The following is a 6,348-nucleotide window of genomic DNA, read 5'->3' on the forward strand; positions in this document are numbered from 1 at the left end:
GAGAGGATTTGCCAGGCCAGGATATGGGGGCTTTCAGTCCCATATGCTGGAAAAAGGAGTCGATTTGGGTTAAAGGTAATCATGGCCGAAATGAGACCACTTTAAGATGCAGAGACAACGGCTTGTGTTCCTACAACTGCATTCTAGAGGTCTGTGTGTCTACCTCAATGAAGACAGCGACCCTTTCATTAAAGAGTACTTAGTTAGTAATGGCATTTTACTGTGAGCTTTCAGTAATTAACTTGTAATGTTTTCAATTTCAAACTGGTAAATGTGTTTTTCACCATTAGAATGCCAATCATGAGGAAGCTGAGAGAGGGATTGCACAGACCACCATGGGGCTTTATGTGATTAGCAAAGATGGTGCTGATGCAGTGGACAAGCCAGAGGATGTTGGAATAGTCATCGAGGGTGTGGAACTGCTACTCAATCTGCAAAGTGTCTCTTTTGGATGTGCCATGCTTTTCTTTTGATCCAACAGGTTTTTTTGGGATGTGTGCACCCTGTTGGAATTGTTAATGGAACAATTGCATTTAAAGTGTTTATAATTTGGGACTTACTAATAATGGATTGGATTTGTATGGCACTTTTCAAGACACCCAAAGCGCCTGACAGGGTTCCAGGTTCCATTCATTTACCCACAGTCATACTAGTGGTGGTAAACTACGATAGTAGCCACAGCTAGTACTTGGGCCCTGGGGCAGACTGACGGAAGCATGGCTGCCATTCAGCGCCTCCGACCACCACCTCAGACATACAGCAGTCATACACATTCACACGAGGCAAGGGGGGTGAAGTGTCTTGCCCAAGGACACAACACACTGCTTGAAAAGTGGGATTTTCGTCACTGTGCGGCACTGTAGATTGTTGCGGAAGTTCAGATTTACCACTGCACGCGGCAATTTTCAGGCAACACCGAAAACTGCCGTGAATTGTTGGAAATTGACGTGGGCCTTGCTTGGCAGTTGTCCCCCCATGACCCCCCTCCCCCTGATTCTAGGGGATGCTTTAACATGTAAATGAAAATGCTGTGAGCTATACAAATGCAAATCAGGGTAGCTGGGGGAGTTTTACCCCAGGTGACCTTTTTCCAAAAGGTATTAACTTAATTTTAAGAAAATCTCTGGTATAAATAGATGATGCTCAGTATAGCCTAATTATAGACTACATTTTTGCTTGAATTGATTTATTTAATGAAAGTATACTAGATTAATTACTGTGTATGTCATTAGCAACGGCCAATGTTGTGTAAAAAAGATACAAACATTTAGTTTTTTCTTTCTCTCCTGGGAACAAGTTAAAGATAAAACGCCAGTTGTTAATAAGTTCAAATTTGCATGAAATATTTTGAGATAAATAAGATATTAAAACGTATAAATAATTTCTGTTTCTGTTTCTTATTACGTGTTAGAGTTCATGACCTGTAAGAGTTTTTAGACTTCCGGGTTGACCGGAGCATGAATGACGAGGAAGAAGGAGCGGAGAGTTAATGGCGTCGAGCAGCGAGTGGACTGTGTGTGCCGTCAGTGTCGTGTTTTATCACTAACGGACTGTGAGCTGTTGTCGGACGACGTGCCGTGAGTGTGTGAGTTGGACTCTCCATCGCAGTCGAAGTGTTTTATTGGACACGAAGCAAGTTCGGCTAAGCTAGTTAGCAGGAGCTAGGCTAGGCTAGTAGGAGCTAAGCTAGCGGCCCGGCCATTGTCGAGAGGAGGCCTGCGCTGATGGGAGGAGCTTTGCCGGGTCGCCACAGAGAGTGTCACCGACGGAGGCGCTTCGCTGCCGCCGAGGGACACGGAGGTTTATCGCTGCAAGCATTTTGTTCTCACAGACTAACCTCGCATCACAACGAGGCCGTGACCTCCTATTAGCTCGGAGCTATGTCTGCAAGTCCAGATTTACATGATGCCGATAATGACGCCATCGTGTGTAAGTAACGTTTACTGTTTTCTCCTTCCTTGTTTAATTTTACTGTGACTCGTGTTTTTTTTTTTTTTTTTTTTTTTTTTTTTATATATATACCGTTATACCTTTCTTTTTTAATTGTTTTCCAGCTGCCTGTAAGACATTCAGAGACGGTACGCAGGAGCTTCAGGTACAAACAACCAGATCTTGCATCGCAGGCGGAAGCTGTGAGGAGTTCAGCTCGGAGTCAAAGAGGGTAAGATTTATTAGATTAGATCCGTTTTTGGTCAATGTGACTATTTTTCAGGTGCATTAAAAGATGTGATGTGTCCATATGCAGTGCATCGCGCAGTACTGATTGTCTTTATTGATTGTTTTTACAGCTGCTGGAAGCCAGATTGTGTGCTAGATGAGGATGAGGTGGACCATTGCAAGTGCGCCACAATGGACCTGATGTCTGAGGAGGAAGACGGCGGGGTGTCTGGATGGAGCCAGGAGCTCACCGAGCTTTGTGCCGCGCTGCAGTCGAGATTAGAGGCGATTCCGAAGTACAGAGCGACGCACCACAGACGTCTGCAAAACGGACAGAATTCATACAGGAGGCCGGCAGTTACCCACAGCTCCGATGCTTTGTACATAGTTGTGTGTTTGTGCTAATAAAGCTCTGTCTTTGAATGAATAGCACCTTCCTGGCAAATTTTCCTTTCCTCAATAAATTCATTCATGTGTTTGATGAGATATATATGCTTGTTTAAAAGTAGTGGTTTCATCCAATACAATACAATTTTTATATATATTTATTTATATACTTTTAAACAAGCATATATATATATATATATATATGTGTGTGTATATGTATATGTGTGTATGTATGTGTATATATGTGTATATATATATATATATATATATATATATATATATGTGTATATATATATATGCTAATTAGAGCCATTCGGGAGAATCCTGGGCGTTCACGGACGAAAATCCCACTTTTCATGCAGTTACGACCATGACGCAGTTGGCCGGGCGGGGATCGAACCGCAGACCCTCTGAACATGGACCGACCCGCTCTATTAACTGAGCCACGGTCGCATTTAATTGTTTGTGATGCAGTTTTCAGAACTATGCGTGTATGTGTAGAATAACCAATTTGGAATACATCACTTTTATGTATAAGTTCCCCTTAACGGTAGCTGAATAAACACATAAGGTTTATGTGCAAGTTTGCATTAATTTAATTTAATCAAATCTCACCAAGTTATTAAATTTATTCACATTAACTCAATGTGATATAAAAACACTGCATTTAATGCAACACTTTACTCTGAACTTATGTAATAAAATTAGATGGAAAATTTACATGTAATTAAAATACATAAAGTCAACGTTTTAGGCTTGATTATTTTTTTGAGTGTGGGAAATCTTAATGCTACTGAAAGACATACTCGAATTGGCTGTGTCTTTCCAGTTTACTGAGGACTCAATTCAGTTTTTAGATTGCAAGATTTCAGAACACAGGGCTTTGCTTAGAGAAGTTTTTCCAAACTTTAAACTGCGTCCAAAACATCATCACATAGAACACTATCCTCAGTTGATGAGGATGTATGGACCACTCAGAAATGTGTGGACAATCAGATTTGAAGGCAAGCACAAATTCTTTAAGAAAGTGATCAGAGATGCTCAGAACTTCAAAAAATGTCCCCTTAACACTGGCAAACAAGCATCAAAGGATGATAGCCTATCACATGGATGCCAGCTCATTTTTCAAGCCGAAGGTCCAAATGAACAGGGTCAGCAGTTCACTCATCACATCATTCCCTGACGATATTTAAGAACATCTACGCCTGAAGAGCACTGGATGTAGTACTGTGCTTGTTGCATCTAATGTTCACATTGATGGCATCCAGTACTGCCCAAACATGGTCGTATCGGTTGGATTGTGTTCAGGTCTCCCAGACTTCATGCAAATTGTGAAGATTTTGACAGTAAATTCTGACATTCTGTTTCTCTGCAGACCTCAGACTGCATGGTACATTGAGCATTTGCGCTCTTTTGAATTGTGCAGCAGGCTGCACTCTCTGTCAGTTGTTCAGCCCTCTGAACTGAATGATCCCTTCCCTTTAGCAGCTTACCAAATCCAGGGTAGGTTACTTGTCACTTTGAAGCACTATATCAACTGCTAAATGGTGAGGCCTTATATGTGAATGAAGTAAATATCCTGAAACTCTCATCATAACCCTTTTCATTTATTTACTTGTTTTTGTACAGAATATCTTGTAACTATGGTGATGATCGTTCGAGTTATTGTCCAAGATAGCGATATACAAAAAATCACTCTTCCTGAAAAGCCAGATGACATCGACACACTGATAAAGCTGTTGGAAGGGCGTCTGGAACTTAAATATAAATTCACCATCCAATATGAAGACCCTGACTTCAATAATGCCTTGTGTAACCTTTACTGACATCAGCTATTTACCTGATAGAGCAACACTGAAGATATTCCCCGTTCTTACGTCGCCTGTTCCTATACCAGACTCCAGTCAGGGAGAATCAGTGCATTCTGATCAATTATCTGATCAATCATCGTCAACAGCACTTAAAAAAGAATGGCCAGAGAACTTTGAAATACCAAGATTCTCTGTTCATGTGGATCACTGGCTCCGTCTAGAGAATGCTGCCTTCATGAACGATGGAAACCGTCTAGACGTGGGGAGAGATTTGAAGCATGACATTCTGGAAGGACTAGCTGGAACAATGTACACATACAAGGAATATCCCAGTGAGCACAACTTCAATCAAGTTGCTGAAGCCCTGATCAAGACTCATCCCTGCTTAACAGAACCAGGCTCCTCAACCGGCTGGATTGGCTGGAAGAACAGTTTAATTTAAGATGGCAAACTACAGGACAAAAATGAGGAAGCATGGCTGCAGTGACATAGCATTAAAACGAGGGGGAGAATCATCAGGCAAAAGTGTCTACAACAGAGGCATTAAAAAACCAAAGAGATGTGAGTTAAATTTCTTGCCAAATTTCCCAGAAGGTGAGAATGAAGACAGTCTAGAGTCAAAGAGAGTGGAAGCTGTTGAAGAAATGAAAAAAAAGTTTCCAAACCGGACCATGATTGAGCAACGAATGAGCTACACGTTTGTTATGAGGAGGAAGGAGCTGGTCCACTCCGAGCCACCTGTCAGTGAGATCTTGGAGAGGTGGCCAGGGCTCTTCACAGAGAATCAGGTAGTTTTTCCCCCTCAAATTTTATAATTTGATAATGTTTCAATCCCAAGAGCCTTTATGAATTGGTTTCTAGATTAAGAAAAATCATGTTTGTGTTTAGATTTTTGCAGAATTCAGCCGAATTTCTGCGAAAAATCTAAAGCAAGAATTCTACACAGCCCTTGATCTCCACACAGCACGCTTCCTGGAGATATTCCGGTCCAAAGGCGGTGCACAGGGGAAAATTCTACATGAATTCTTGGGACAAACTGGCTCAAAGGTATGGCACTCATTTACTTCTCCATTATGATTATTATTGTTATTCCACAAAGTGTTTGCAATGTAATAACTACTGAACAGTTTAAGATATAGAAAGAGGTTAAAGTTGAATGTTTTTGTGAAGGCTCGAGTTATGCATTTCTTATCTATTACAAATACCATTAAAGATCTTGCCCGAAAATGTTTGTTACCCCACTGTCTGTCTGTCTTGCTCTCGCTATCCACACTCACCCCACAATCTCTCTCTCCCTCCCTCTTAGACGTCTGATGTAACATAACAGCGCACAGTAGTTCTCCGTGGCCTTCCAGTCCTTCTTGGGGATGACCCAGACCAGTTTTTCCGGACATGCTTTGTAAGTCGTGTTACTACATTAGTGTCATTCATATTAGTGTAATTCACAAACAATTATTTGTATGACTTAGTTTTGAAGTCAGGGCATAAAAGAAGAAAATTGTCATTATGAAGAGAGTTGTGGTTGTAGTAAGACTGTATGATTAATTTCAATACATACCTCTATGCGATCTCATTTTTAATTGATAGGGGCAGGTATCATTAAGATTTTAATGGTACTGCTTAGGGCTGGGCAATAAACTGAAAATGTACTGAAGCCGAAACTTAGAACCTCTCACCGACTTGTTCTTGCTCATCTAGGTTAACTGGTTAATACTTTCCTCAATATGTATGTGTTCTACCTCTGTTCTGTCCAAGTAGCCCTCATTCACTCAATGCTGGTGGTATTGATGACATGAGCACAAACAGAGCTAACAAATGAGCCTCAATCGGACAAGCTGATAGCTAAAAAGAATTCTATGTTTGTCGTTTGGACACATTTTGGCTTCAGTGAAGATGACAGAGATCAAAAAGTCAAGTGTAAACACTACAGAAAAACAAGTTCAGTGACCAAAAAAAAGAATTTAAATAATCATGATTGATTTGAAGTCATATC

The 6,348-nt window shown here is 40.9% G+C and overlaps 1 long non-coding RNA gene across 1 annotated transcript; it reads left to right on the forward strand.

Moving 5' to 3' along the window:
• The first annotated feature begins 1,821 nt into the window (after window positions 1-1,821).
• On the forward strand, window positions 1,822-2,319 carry LOC115588765 (uncharacterized). Its single transcript, XR_003985413.1, has 3 exons — window positions 1,822-1,929; window positions 2,055-2,161; window positions 2,289-2,319. It is a non-coding gene; the product is annotated as an uncharacterized LOC115588765 (long non-coding RNA).
• Window positions 2,320-6,348: the final 4,029 nt, after the last annotated feature.

Source organism: Sparus aurata, chromosome 9 (genome assembly GCF_900880675.1).
Source record: "Sparus aurata chromosome 9, fSpaAur1.1, whole genome shotgun sequence".
In the NCBI taxonomy this organism is placed as follows: domain Eukaryota; kingdom Metazoa; phylum Chordata; class Actinopteri; order Spariformes; family Sparidae; genus Sparus; species Sparus aurata.